Genomic DNA, 15,504 nt, shown 5'->3' on the forward strand with positions numbered 1-15,504 from the left:
TTGTAAAGCAAATTGCGATTTTTGGCTGTGGAGGAAAAGTAGGTGGGCAAAACAAAGCGAAAGAAGGTTTTTTATTTTCACTAGCCAGCTTCTAGGTCTCCTTTGCCAAGAATATAACTTAAATTTACAGCGTCAAACAGAAATCCAATTATATATGACTGCACATTGAATGTCAAGTGACACAAATATTGTGCAAATGTCAGACTTGTAATCTTTGTTTGCCTTTTTTTTTTAAATTTCATTAAAGATGGAAATAGGATTTTGTGGAAAAAAAAGCTACGGGAAGAAAGGGGAGAATCAATAAAAGGAAAGGAAGATATTTGTTGACACAGCTTAGCGATGCCATCCATTTAAATTCAACAAAAGGAACACTAAATAAACATGTAACTCTAACCAAGGGCCACTTGCTAGATTTATTTGTTTTTCCCCCCTCTGTGTTTTGGTGAATTCTAAAGCTGCAGCAGCAAAAATATTTAATGTATTTGACTGGATCTGTATTTTTTTGCGTGGTCATGAAATAATCAGTCACCTTACAGAGGTTCCAGTCTTACATGAACATATTCTTTCTCCATCTAAGTAATGCTGGAATCTCTGCAGAGTTTTATGTATACCTGCAACTCTGGAACATGCTTAGGACCTTATCTGCACATAAGAGTTGTGCTGCTTTAACTATATTGGCATAGTTAAAGCAATATAATAATAAATCTCCATCTCCCAGCCAGGGCAGTGCTCATACTAGTATAGGCATGTGCACAGAAAGACCCTTACCCCTTTATGAAACTCCATTGAAGCCTGCTTTTCAAACTTCAGAGCAACTCAGCAGGAGAGAAAAGGTCCATAGGAGAGGATGCTTTTGTAGATTCAGGGACTGAGAGCATTGCCGCACTGACCACAAGGGTGGATTATCTGTAGTATAAACAACGTAACAGGAAATGAGCAGACATCAGTGTTCCCATGCCTGGGTGAAGCTCAGAACCTGCACCTTAGCCACGCTGACAATGCTGTGTGTTTTTCCATGTCCCAAATCCCCAACATGCGTGACAATCGCTGCACTCAACATCCTGTTATGATCCGCACCCAAACCCCGCTGTATGGAGCTCTGTCTTGATTTTATGCAAGACTGACGAATCACGTTGAAGTGTAGAAATGTTTCATTATGCTGCTCTGCTGGGAACTGGCAGAAAGGGATGCTTTGCCGTGAAACTGAGGTGGTATTACCTGTTCCCCCACCTTTAATTAATAATGGGCCAGATTAGTTCCCCCATTGATATGGTGCAGATCACCCTTGTGGAAACCATCCATTTCCTAGCAGAAAGGGGCTCAGGCACTTCGGAGGCAGCTCACCCTCTAGGAGGCTTATCCGTGCACTTTTGGGTCCCCAGTGGGAGAGGGGATAGAGAAAGAGAGGTTGATATAAGTTGGCAGGGGCGCCCTTCTCTAGTCCTATGGAAACTCACTGCTTGAAAAAGGTAACACAGCTCTTAGGGAGACAGAGCAGTTCCCTGACAGTGTGGTTCCAAGCCAGGGAACATCTGAGCTGCTGGGGGCTAGAGCTGATGCAAAAATATAGGGCGTCTTGGCAGCTGTCCTGGGTTGGGCAGTATTCTGCTTAGGATATATCTTAGAGAAATAAACTGCAAAGCTTGACTCCAGATCCTGAGCCAGTCTTGTCCATACTTTGAAGGGGTTTGGATCTAATCCTTTGATTTGTCCCCATCTGTAGATTAGAGAGGGCTGCGGAGGTGCTTCACAAAACACACAGAATGATAAGAGCTGTGCCCAGTTTAATTCAGATGCAGGTAATTCAGGAGTACATATCAACATGAAAGGAATACACAGCTGTGCTACAACAGTACAACGGCAAAAGGCACATTGGAGCCAAAGACCATGCTCCCATCTGCAGACCTTGGGCACAGCTGAGAATCTATTCCAGAGTCTCTGGGTAGGATATAAGCCCCAGATCTCCAAAGCTATTTAGGCTCCTATTAAATTAAAATCAATGGAAGTTAGGAGCCCAAATACCATTGGGGATCCAGGCCTAGGACCCTTAATATTCATGCAAGTAGTTCCACTGAAGTCAATAAGACTACCCATGTATAGATTAGTGGAAGCCAACAGGGTTGCTCGTATAGGTACAGTGTTCTCATAGAAGAGCTGCAGGACTGGACACATGAATTCCAAAGTCAACCTATAGCTCGGTTGAAGTTGAAAAGAGGCCATTTATGATTCTTAAACTCCATGTATTACTCTTATCCATCGACAAGCGCCAAGGCATAAAGATGTCTCCTCGGATATTATAACTTTGATTACTGGCTTATTTATTTATATTTTTAGCGCAAAAAAGTAAAAGCAGCTTCAACAATTAAGACTTATGCTTTGGCATGGACATCAGGATTTCCATTAGCTGGTCAAATTAAAGGTTAGATTGTGTTGTTAAGAACAGCTGTTCTCATTAAATCCGTCTTTCCGAATGGTAAACAAATGAGCTTTTTATTTCATCTGCTGATAGTTACAAGTCAACAAGTTAATTGAGGGGAATTAGCAGCTGAGCTGAAATATGCATTTGCTGCATATTGGTTAGTTAGCAGAGCCGAAATGAGGGTATTTTAATCATTACTTCTGAAATATTCCCCAAGCCCTGAGATGCCTCCTATCCCAACTCCTTATAGGTTTAATATACCATACACACAAATAAAGCTGCATGGGCTTCAGACAGTAGTGGCTTTTGGTTATGAATGACCTAAGGCAAATTTCAACTGGTGTGTTGGGTCTGTACCTCACTACTAATCCCCACAGCCATTCATTATCTCTGGGAGTGTGGAACTAGTTCACCCTAGAGCTGGTTGGGAATTTTCCACTGCAATAATTTCTTGACAGAAAATGTGGTTTCTGGAATATTGATTTTTTCCATGGGAAACTCTTCTTCTTTTTTTTTTTTTTTTTTTTTTTAAAAGACAACTGTATTTTATTATATGATTATTTAATGCTGCCAATTGGTTAACATGAATCATTAGAGTACCTAGAACTTTTTGTATAGGTGCTTTTTCATTGCTGCTTACATCTAAAAAATTAAATTAAATAATGGTGATTTTTTTTTTTGTAAAGGGCAGCCAAATGAAAACAGACTTTTTTTTTTTGCCTCCAGATAACATTGTCAAATAAAACTTCTGCCCATGAAAGCTTATGCCCAAATAAATTTGTTAGTCTTTAAGGTGCCACAGAACTCTCGTTGTTTTGCTAAAAACAAACTAACACGGCTATCCCTCTGGAACTCATTGTCAAATAAGAATATCAGGGTTGCTTTTATTTTTAGAATTCCAGAACCAAAACTCAAAAGAAGAATAACTACTGATATTGAATTCTTCTGTTTGGAAGAGTTAAAGGTCAAACAGCTATTGGTTCGGTTTCATTGTCTTTTGGGATTAGAGTGATGACACCATTCACACTTCCACGCACTCAAAGCCACAGACCTGGAATATTTGGTTATTTCTGCTAAAAAGATCACCAAAGAATTGTAGAATCATATATGTGTAGGGCTGGCAGGAACTTTGACAGGTCATCAAGTCCAGCCCCCTGCAGTGAGGCAAGACCCAGTAAACCTAGACCATTCCTGTCAGGGGTTTGTCCAACCAGTTTTTAAAAACCCCAATGATGGGGATTCCACAACCTCCCTTGGTATCAAATTCCAGTACTTAATACCCTTATAGTTAGAACGTTTTTTCCTGATCTCTAATATAATTCTCCCTTGCTGCACATTAAGTCCATTACTATTTGTCCTACGTTCAGTGGACATGGAAAACAATTGATCACTGTCCTTTTATATACCCCTTAAAATATACAATGACTGTTATCAAGTCCCCGCACAGTCTTTGTTTCTCAAGACTAAACATGCCCAGTTTGTTTAACCTTTCCTCACAGGCCAGGTTTTCTAAACCTTACATCATTTGTGTTGCTTTCCTCTGAACTCTCTCCAATTTGTTCATATCTTTCCTTAAGTGTAGCACCCAGAACTGGTCACAGTACTCCAGCTGAGGCCTCACCAGTGCTGAGTAAAGTAGGACATTGTGTCCCATATCTTACATACAATGCTCCTGTTAATACACCCCAGAATATTAGCCGTTTTGCAACAGCATCACATTGTTGACTCATGTTCAATTTGTGATCCACTACAACCCCCAAATCCTCTTCTGCAGTACTATGGCCTAGACAGTTATTCCCCATTTTGTAGCTGTGCATTTGATTTTTTTTTTCCCCTTCTTTGCCTTAGAGTTTGTTTCTTTCTGTCTCCAGACTCAGCAAGTCAGCATTGCATCACTTCAGATTTGGTAGGTTTTCTTTGGGCTAGAAATGTGTCTCCACCATGTTCCTAGCCCCCCAATCTCCCCAGAAGAAAAAAACCCGCACCTGAAAGCTCAACGATAGCAGGAATACATGAGTCACCAAAGAAAAACTGCTGTGAGCATGTACTGGCTCAGTCTGTACCCTGACTGTTTTTAAGTAGTGTACAAGATGGCTTGAACACCTTAGTTCAGGAGTGCTTGGTTACAGATTATGCAACACAGAACGATCAAATGAAATGAAACCCAGGTAACCCTTGGTATCCCTCTAGGTTTTTATAAGGTTGACCATTGCCATGATGTCTGAATGCCTGTAGAGTTCACAGAGACTGTGTTAATATTAATATAATATTAAGACCCTGTTGGTTTAAAAGAAGCAGATATTGATCTATTAACACACAGTACAATGCTCATTCTTTCAGAGTACTATCAGCAAAAAAACAAACAAACAAACAAAAAAAACACAGGCAATGGATGTTTCTTAGTCTTAGCAGGAACTCGGTGGTCCTGTTCCAGTACATTTTTAACTATTATTGAAGACCATTGGATAAGGATAAACACTTGCTGGTATGAACAAAGATCAGGTACAAAATGCTGTGTGATATCCCTTCAATAAAAATGGAGAGTCACCCTTTGATAGACAGTGTAGCTTGATATTCCCATATCATTAATGGTGTTTCTCATATCTAATGATCATCATTTATTAAAATAAATCTGTTCTTTACCTACTAACACTGTTTGTACCCAGTCTTACTCCTTACATTTTTTTTTCTTGTCTTTTTCTTCTTTCAGGAAGAGGATTCCTGAGGGTGAGTCATGAAAGCAAAGGATTTTGTTGTATTTTTGTCTGTCAGTAATAAAATACTTCAGTCAGTAACCTAGATAAAGTTTCAAGCAAACCTGGGCTAAGATGGAAACTATGCAAATCTTGGTGGGCTCAGTCTGATAGCTGGCAGAAGTCAGCAGTTTGGGTTATCAGAGGTTCACTGAAACTTGAAATGCAAACCAACAATTAGGGGATACAACAAAGCCGATGCTTTGCAATGAGAATTTTAGCCTTCTGTACCATCATTACAGGGGCAAAGCAACACTTTTGAGCAGCGTTGGTAATTATTGTTGCAATGCCACTATCACAGTTAAAGGGACACTTCTATCTGGAAGGTTTGTTTCTACTTGTAACAAAGTGATTTGCCCTTTAAGGTCTAAAGGCCTGGGACCAGCCAACCCTAGTTAATAAGATCAGCTGATTTCCCTATGAAGAGCAGCCGGAAGTTGTAGAGGGGAGATTTTCGGGGACATCAGAGTGACGTACAGAGACTACTGAGAGTAAGCTGGCTCCAAGAGAGAAACCTGGGACTAGGAAAATGAGACTACTGGTAGGAAGGCCTGGGAGTGACTCAATAAGAGGATAAATGGAGAGACTTGAGAACCTTTATTGTGAATGTTTGTTAATTTAATAAACCTAGAGCCAGAGAAGGGCTGTGAATGGACACAAGGGTTTGCGAGTTACTGAATAAGACCCTCAAAGGGGGATGCAGGGGCTAGTTGTAGGGGTGCTTGCGTGGAGGCCCCTTGACAACGCTGTCATTGGTACAAGTAACCTCCCAAATGGAGCTGATCAAAATTGGAAAAATAATTTTGTGAAAAAATTTGAAACATCAGAGTTGTCTCTTTTTGCAGGGTTCAAAGTGGGCCCATTTTTCATTTTTTTTTCCCCAAAAACTTTCACTAAATATTTTTATTTTTAAAAAAAAAAAACCCTTTAATCAGTTTTTAATTAATCATTTTTCCTTTCCTCATTTTCTGCCCTTCCTTTTTTCTCCCTTCTTTTTCTCTTTTCATTTTTTCTTCTTTTTTGCTCCCTGTAGCCAGGAGGTGTGGCCTCCCTCTGAGATTGACGCAGAGGGAGAGGGAACCCGGAAAAACAACACCTGACTGAAAGCACCTAGGCAGGGCTAGGCCTTTAAAACCCAGGCCTGCTCGCTCAGTCCGGGGCCAGTGGCCGAGGGAGAAGGACACCTCTCCCTTGGTGCTCAAGCCTAGGACCACGCCCAACGTCCACCCAGAGGAGATGCTGCTGGATCTACCCATGGCATGGGGCCCTGCGGATCCGGAGGAGCTGCCTGAACCGTACGACCCGGAGGAAGGCCTGCCCGAGCTGCCTACTGCCAAGGACCCTGAGAACCTGCCAGCACTTCCTACTGCCTGGGACCTGGAGGAGCTCCCCAGCAGCAGCAGCAGCTCGTCTGCAAACTGGGGTCGCAGCAACAGGAACAGCAATGCCAGTGCCTCCAGCAGCTTCCTGCCCTGTTCCCTAGCTCTAGCAGTACAGCTGTGGGAGGAACGATGGGCCCAAGTGGGGCCCCGATGCCGCTCCCCCTGACCAAGCTGGGACCAGAGGACGACCCGGAGGCCTTCCTCATCACCTTTGAGTGGGTTGAATCGGCTGCCGGCTGGGCCCCCACGCAGTGGGCCACCCTGCTGGCCCCCGACTTGACAGGAGTCCCGCAGGCCGCCTACCGGGTGCTTTCCGAGGAGGAGGCCCGAGACTATAAGGCAGTGAAGGCTGGGATTTTGGATGCCTTGGACATCATCCCTGACACCTTCAGGCATTGGTTTCGGGGAAGGCCTACCCGCCAGGCGTCTGGCTCCGAGCTGTTGCCCAGGAGCTGAAGGACATTTGTTGGCGGTGGCTGCAGCCAGACCAATGATTGGCCTCAGAAGTCATGGATCAGATTGTGATGGAGCAGTTCCTCCAGATCTTGCCGCCACGAGGGAGGACCTGGGTTATGCACCACTGCCCAGCCACATTGAGTGTCGCGGTGCATCTCATGGAGGTCTTCCTAGAGGCTGAGGCCCCTCCAACCCAAGGGACCCTGCGGCTGATATACAGGGGGGCTCTAAGAGCCTCTGCCTCAACCCCAACACCCAGCCAAGCTGGGCCCAGCTATGGGAGGCAGGCCACACCAGTCGTCAGCGACATTGAACCCAGTGGCTCATCGGAGGCTGCCCAGGCAGAGGCCAGAATGGGCCTTGGCCCTCCATGGCCTGCTCGACCAGGTCCAGGATACCAGCGCCCAACCTGGACTCTCAGAGGTCGGCTCCTGCTTCACCTGTGGCCATTTAGGCCACCTACAGCGAGACTGTCCCAGAATGGACTGCACCTTTGGCCTAGTATGCACTGGGGAGGGATGAGCCCGGAGGCAACTCGGGCCCACGGTAACAATCTCCGTGAGGCTCCCCAATCGGCAGGTGCAGGCTCTCATCGACTCGGGATGTGGACAGACGCTGGTCCGCCAGGAGCTGATCCCTCCCCGGTCCAGCAAACCTGAGAGCGGGTCCACCTGCGCTGCATCCATGGGGACCTGAGGGAATACCCCACCTGCCCGCTCCCGCTCACCATCACCGGAGTGACCCAAGTGGTACAAGTGGGGGTAGCCACTAGGCTGCCCTACCCCGTCATACTCGGCCGGGACTAGCCAGGGTTCTCCCAAGTCCTGCAGAGGGTTGCTCATCGAGAACTCCCCAGATGGACGGCACTCCTGGGGGTATCTCCGTGGGGGGATTCCCCAGAATCAGAGGACCCAAGGGCCCAGGCGACCCCATGGCTGTCCAGCGATCAGACCGAGATGGGGAATGATACCCAGAACCCGTCAGAAGGGGAGGGCCAGCCCCCGAGCCTGCTGGGAAACTTTAGTCGAGACCAATGAAATGACCCTGCTGAGGGCTCAAGCCTGTGTGTGTTTGCCTGCCTGCCCTACTGAAGGGCTGTGCCAGAGACTGCTTCCTCACCCTGCCCGGGGCTCGAGACTGTTTGCTGGCCTGCCCTCCAGGGATTCTAGGCTATAGACCACTTCTTTGCCCGGCTGAAGGCTGTTTTCCAATGCCGGCCCGTCCCTGGCTGAGGGCCGGACCATATACTGCTGGCATGCCCCGTGGGGCCAGAGACTATTCTCCCCAAAACAGTGGCCTGAACTAAGGCTCGCCCTACTGAGGGCCAGAGGCAGCCCCTTATTTTGGACTCCCCAAAGGGCATAGGCGCTGAGAGGTGTGGCCTCCCTCTGAGATTGATGCCGAGGAAGAACCTCCGGCACCGCCCCCTACAGGGGATCTTCTGCACTTCTTCTTTCCTTTTTTTCCTGCAGTCATTTTCAAACAAGGAAGGAAAAAAAAAACCTGGGAAAAGAAATGAAGGGGAAATGAAAAGTGATAACTGAGCTATCTTGATAAAAAGGCTTGATAAAAATATTGCTAACAAGTTTTGACAAAAGAATTGGATTAAAAAATTTAATTTAATTATTTTTAAGTTTAAAAAAGACTGTTTTTCGGCACAATCATTTTCATATATAAAATGATGACCGGCTCTACCACTAAGACCACTGTAACTTTAGGACACTAGACATTCTTGTAATCGGACCATAAGGCGTGCTACCTTAGAAAATCAATCAGTGCAAGCACAGCAACTGAGATTGGTGATATGTTTTATGTACTTGAGATTGGATTCTAAAATAAGATTTACGAAAACAGTGTCAAAGTGAGCTTCTGAAATCCACAGTGAGACATCTGAATCAATGTTTCAAAGGTGCTGAATCCCAGCAGCTTCCATTAAACTCAGTGCTACTGCTGGGTTTTCAGGGCCAGTTTTATAAAGGTATTTGGGAGCCTAAAGACACAGCTAGGTGACTAGATCCAGATCCTCAAAGGTATTTAAGCACCTAATCTGAATTGAGATTTAGGTGACTGGGGACAGGTCTGCACTTAAAACGTTGCATCGGCACAGCTGCACCGCTGTAGCGCTTAAGTGAAGATGCTCCTACAACAAAGGGAGAGCTTTTCCCATTGGCATAGTTAATCCATCTCCCTGAGAGGCGATAGCTATTTTGCTGGGAGAAGCTCTCCCACTGGCATAGCGCTGTCTATGCTGGGATTTAAATCGGTATAACTCTGTTGCTCAGGGGTGTGGATTTTTCACACTTCTGAGTGATGTAGTGATACCAATATAAATCTGTAGTGTAGACCTGGCCTTCATACCTTTGAGAATCAGGGCTCTAGGAAGATTTACAACTGTGCCTAAGTGAGTTGGGCACCTAACTTCCACTGATTCATGTAGGCACCTAAATAAGTGGCTGGAGTAAGAACAATTGGAGCTGCTGGGGGCTGAATGCTTTTGAAAATGTAGCCACTTAGGTGTCTGACAGAGAGCTGAGTTCTTCTGGAACGCTGATCCCAAATGCGGGTGCTGATCACTTGTGGAAATCTGCTCCTTTAGAATGAGGTATGGCAGAATTTGATTTTTATTTGTTTATTATTTTGACAGATAATACTGATTATTTAAAATAATTTTTCTATTATTGATTTTGCAGAATGTGTATTATTTTATTGTGCAGAATTATGGATTTTAAGCATTTTAAAAATTTGTTATTTAATTTTTTACAGGTGTGGGTACTTATAGGGGATCAGACAATGCGGGGGGGAAGTCAGACAATAATTATTTGATATTGAGGTTCAAAAATGTATAACCATCAAAACATACATTGTCAACATCACATGTATGCAAAGTAAATATCTTTAAATCAACGCTAGTAAGTCTCAAGCAGCATTTTTCTTACTTTATCTGTAAATTTCGATTAGTGTTGTTGGAAATATTTTTTCATTGTGTTTGTGCATGTTTGGTGAAATTGACATTTACAAACCTATTTATATATATGACATTTACTGTATAGGACAATATAAAATATTTTTAAAATGTTCATAACACTGACCAAGTTTGATTAAAAAATAATCAGTACCATTAACCAACCTCCCCACATAATATATGTATAGAAATATTTACCTGTTGGGGTTGGGTCATTTAAAAAAATTAAAAATGATCCAAAGATAGAGTAAAAAAGGATATACTTTTGAATTGAGCCTGTTAAAGCTGCTCTCACATTGGCCATCATGACAATAGGTGGCACCCTTATGCCAATAAATATTAATGTTGTTCAACATATTTGCTACATTGTTTCTTTCTATCAATGTTAAATTTACCAAATCTCTTGAAATTAAAAATATGTAGAAGCAGAACATTAATTAAGTAAATTGAGACCTGAGCTCAGCCTATAAGTTACACATTGTGTATCGCTCTCTGTTAGAAATAACTGACAGTGCTTAGTCTGGGTATGGGTTGAGGGACCTCTGTATAGATGTCTGTCATAGCTGATGTCCGTGTATTATTTTGACTTCATTGGTGTTACTTGAGTAAGCAAGGCAAATAGGATTTGCCCCTCATTTTCATTCGCATTGGTACACAGACATTAGGATGCATAGTTTATCTATCTGAATCTTTTGGGTTTACAAAAAATCGGATGAGAACAGGCTTTTTCATATCATTTTGTCACTTTTGCTTCCGTTATCACCCAGAGCCTGGAAAGACCAAAGGCAATGAAAAAAAATATTGTGACCAAAGTGTTTGTGGTTTGAAGAAGATTGCTGCTTCTTAGGTTTGAGGTTTGGATGAAGGTTCAGGTCACTTTTTTTTTGGTCCAGAAAGGACCTTAGCCATCAAATCTGTGCTGAGAGGGATGTGGGGGGAACAGGAAAGAGCCCAGAGGAATACCAAGGACCTCCAGTATGTTTATCATAATTTTGCTATGAGAAAACTGGGCTGTAAGAAAAATTTCTACAAAGCATAAATTTTACCCATTATTTTATTTAAGTGAAAATAGGATTTCAAGATCTGATATAACACTTCAAACATAAATTGTCTAAGGCCTGCAGATGTCCCATAAAGTTTGCAAAGCCTTGACCATTTATAAGCTGGAACTGGATCAGAAAAAGCTTCAGGATTCATTGAGCTTTGCTAGTTTTGGCAATTACTCTGTTTCTCTTTTACTGGAGCTATGATATGTCTCATCCTTACATTGCAAAAGGAATGTCTTATGGTGGTAATGAAAAACTGAAGAGAGAGAAAAGAGATTTAAAAGGAGTGGATGGATCTAATGAGATACCACCTTCATTTATGGGACGGTCTTAATGCAACTGTTCTCTTAGCAGAGATTTTGCTGAAATGGCTGTGATGTTGTGTGCAAAATTAAATTTCGTTATTCTGTGAAACGTTACTTACTTTGATCGGCACTATTTTCCCCTGCAATCTTCTTCCCATTTAGTTCTTACCCAATCTGTATGTGCAATATAATACCTGACAAATGAAATTAATACAAATTAATTAAATCATGGCCTGTTTGCAGGATATGATGCCTGAGTTGCACTGCTGCTTTCTGCTTAGCACTAGGTATGTTACAAACTATTCTGGCAGCTTTTGGGCAAGGTGAACAGACAGCTTAGAGGGCAGCTGATGGGATTGAGGAGCCGTCACCAGTATGATAACTGTTACATTGCAATTACAAATATTAAATAAAGGCACGCTGCGTTCTTATAACACTTTCCCTCTGTGGATCTCAGATTGCTTTGCACAGGATGGGTTAAGCCATTAACACCACTGGAAGGCAGGTAGGTTTTATCTTTGAAATGAAGTATCTTGCCCTAGGTCAAACAGCAGATCAGTTACTTATCCAGAAACAGAGACTGACTCCTAGTCACATGCTCTAATCCAGTGGTTCCCAACCTTTTTGTCTTGAGGGCCACAAATACAATTTTTACAACCCTGAAGGGCCACCAGTCTCTGCCAGCACCTCCTCTTCCCCCACTGCAGCCAGAGGGAAGGCATTCAGTGAGGAGGATCTCCCTTCCCCCTGGGAGCAGGGAAACCATACGCTCCACCTGGGTCCCTAGGCAGTGGCTCCCTTCTGCAGCCAGGGGGTGGGAGATCAGTGCTCCTCTTCCCCTGGCTCCAGCAGGGATCACAGAGCCCAGGGACCCAGGCAGAGCTCTTTGCCATGCTCCCTGCTACAGCCAGGGGCAGAGAAGTGCTGAACTCCCGTCCCCTTGGCTGCAGCTAGGAGCCTGCATTGGCAATGTGCTCCGACTGGGTACTTAGGCAGCGGCTCCCTTCTGCAGCCAGCGGGAAGGGAGCAGTGGGCCACTCTGAAAGATCCCGCCAGCCACGGGTTGGGAACCACTGTTCTAATCACTACTTTATCATCCTTCTATAGGAAATCAGGCTCCTTCTGTTTAGGCCACCTAGGCTACAATTTTGGATCAGATTTTTCTGTGGGAACACAAGACAATAGTCTAAGCGTGCATTTATTTTCATGTTCTAAAACCCTGTTTTGCATCTGCAGACAAGATATTGAACATGCATAGTGGATAACCACCTGCTCCCCAGCCCAGTTTGTGTGCACAAATGCTCATCTGACAGTGCAGAGGCAGATTTTGTATGTGAGGACGGGTAGAGACAAATTATATGCGTGTGCAAATCGGAGTCCTGATAAATAATGTAGACCTTTCATATTAAGATCACGATAGCCCTGGCTGAGAACCTTTTCAAAGTAAAGCGAGCTTCTACAGGTAGAAGTCAGGTACCAAGTCTACAGGTATCGAAGCTCCCCATACACCTCCTGGTAGACTTGGTGCACAGAGCTCCACAGGTAGAAGTTGTGTACCAAGCATTTTATAACTTTTGCAGTTTTAAGTCATGACTGTGCAGGTGGTGGAGAAATGTTTCTTTGCCTTCATTATAGCATTATCAGAGCTGGTGGCAACTTTTATTTCATCCCAATGTGTTTCTATGGAATAACGCTTTCTGATCAAAAGCAAATTTCACAGACAAGTTTTCATTTTGATCAAAATGTTCTGGTTTTTCATTGGAAAAAAAAAAGAAAACTGAAACCAAAACATTTTTCAGTAAATTTTTTCATCTTTTTTAAACAAAAATGTTCAGGTTTTGCCTTTTGAGAAGCAGAAAATCTTAACCATAAACAATTTATAAAAAGCAAACAAACAAAAAAAGCTTGTTTTCTGTTTTTTGCTGAAAGAGTAGAACTGGGCCAGAGGAAGACATCCTGGTAATTTGGGTTGTTTCCAATTTGTCAGAGTCATATTTACTTTGCTGAAGGAAATCTTCCCACATCTGGACGAGGCTATCTGTCTGTGGTGGCAGAATAATGTATAAGGGGACAAATACTACGTATTCATTACTTGTGTATGGCTGATGGAGGTGCCTGGGGAGCTTTGATATAGACACAGATCCATGCTTGTCCTTGCTTGCAAAGGCTACTATGGGAGCATTAGGCAGTGAGTTGCTGGAGAAATACAGCAGTCCTTCCTCCCATATTTGGGGTGGCAGAAGAAATTGCTGGAAAGTTTGTGACAAAACATCAGATATGTGGAGTTGACCCTGGCTGAACTAGTTTCACTCTTGAATATGGTAAAGTTACTGTGCTAATTTCACGAATTATTTCCTGCTAGCAATGGATGACAATCAGATAGCCATGTTGATTCTTTCTGGTCTGTCAGCTATTGAGCATGAGGTACAGATGAAACATCTGGGGCCCCTTGTAAGAGGAAATGGAATATGTCTCCATTCCTTTATTTCTGAGAAGTTTTGAAGGGCAGTTGCTAGTCTGATGGGAGTTGTTCAGCGTTTCTTTCTTTTAATTTCCTATTCGACATATATATGAAGCTGTTAGAAGGCTTGGAGAGGTGTTATGGGCCATGGTACTTTTAATATACTGGTGTCACCCTGGTCTATATCTGGATCTTGTCTCACCCAGCTAGTGCAATTATCTATCAACCCTCCCATCCATCTTCAAAGAGCATATGTAGCACAGGCAATTGTAGATCAGATTTCTCCACTCTGCCCTGTCAATATGTTCCAACAGTGACCTGGAAGCAATGAGAGAATGCCAGCAACGATGCCAGTTGCAACAGTAATTGTCCAATACAACTGTCTTCTGTGAACTGGACCATGGTGCGATTTATTCTGTGTCTGAATGAGATTGGCTTAACCCCGTTAAGTGACTTATCCACGGTAATACAACAATGTAGTGTAAAAACCAGGGTTCAGACTCAGGTCTCATGACTTCTGGTCCTATGCCCAATACAGAGGGTTACAGTGACTGCCATGAAAGTCACTTTTCTTTCCTGAATGTAAATTTCTAGGGACTAGATTGAGGCAGTGAGGCAAAGCCCTGCTTGGACAGCAGGGTGCAGCTGCACCGCTGGAGGAAGGGTTTGGAGAATGATTATGTTACAGGATGGACTCTCCCTACCCCAGCACACAGAGTGAGCAAGATGCACGGTCCCTTGGCGTGACTGTAGTGTCCATTTCCCCAGGATGACCAGTGAGCTTCATGGACTGGCATATAGGAGAAGTGAGCCATCGCTCCTCTCTGTTGAGGGTGTTTTATGTCTCCTACGGGTTCATATAGATGGGGCAGGCCTGTGATTGTCCCTGACTCCTCCTTGCACAAAAGCCAGGGCTGTCTAGCTCTAAATCTAAAAGTTACACCACTGTAAGTGAAATCCAGAAATATACAGGATTTTAATTGGCCACAGCTATTGAAGGTAGCTAAAATACTCCAACCCTAATCTTCTATGATTCTATGCTCGTTGTGAGGATTTGGAAAAGTCAGGTGACATTCCTAGTTATGGGCATTATTCTCTAGTAAATCAGGCATAGGGCTCGTAGATCTAATCCTGGATCTGACTTGACTTAACTTCTCTGAGGATCAAGTTTCACCCTTTGTCAGACAGGATGATTGTTAATATTGCCTACCTAGCAAATAATATTTGCAAATTGTTCTAAGGCCAACGTATTCTAAACCACCCTGACCTGATACATTCAGCGTAGGGGTTATTGGCACAAGGAAGTTCTAAATTCTGGCCCTTCCTCTGCCACTAACAGAATAGAATGTTTTAGCATTTAATCCATTGGGACCCACGTACTTTTCTTAGATTTTTCAAAATTTTCCAGTGGAATTTTTGCGGGAAAGTGATGGTGATATTTTTACAGTTGAGGATGAAATAATATTTTGCGTGAGCTGTCAATGACCATTTTCAGAAGATTGCTCCAGATGTTTATAAATAGAGCTGGATTAAATTTTGGGGCTGAAAAATGAAGAATTGGGTCAATCAACACATTTTGTAAACTTGCACTGAGTTTGCCAAATTGTTTGGTTTAAAAAAAACAAAAAAACCTGAACAAAAATGAAAATGCTTCTTTCTGACATTTTTTAAATGATTGTTTTTAATTGACTTCAATTTTATTAAAATATAATCATTGTAA

This window comes from Emydura macquarii, unplaced genomic scaffold, assembly GCF_026122565.2.
Source record: "Emydura macquarii macquarii isolate MOO-44397 ecotype Brisbane River unplaced genomic scaffold, CSIRO-AGI_Emac_v2 contig_2676, whole genome shotgun sequence".
Classification (NCBI taxonomy): Eukaryota; Metazoa; Chordata; order Testudines; family Chelidae; genus Emydura; species Emydura macquarii.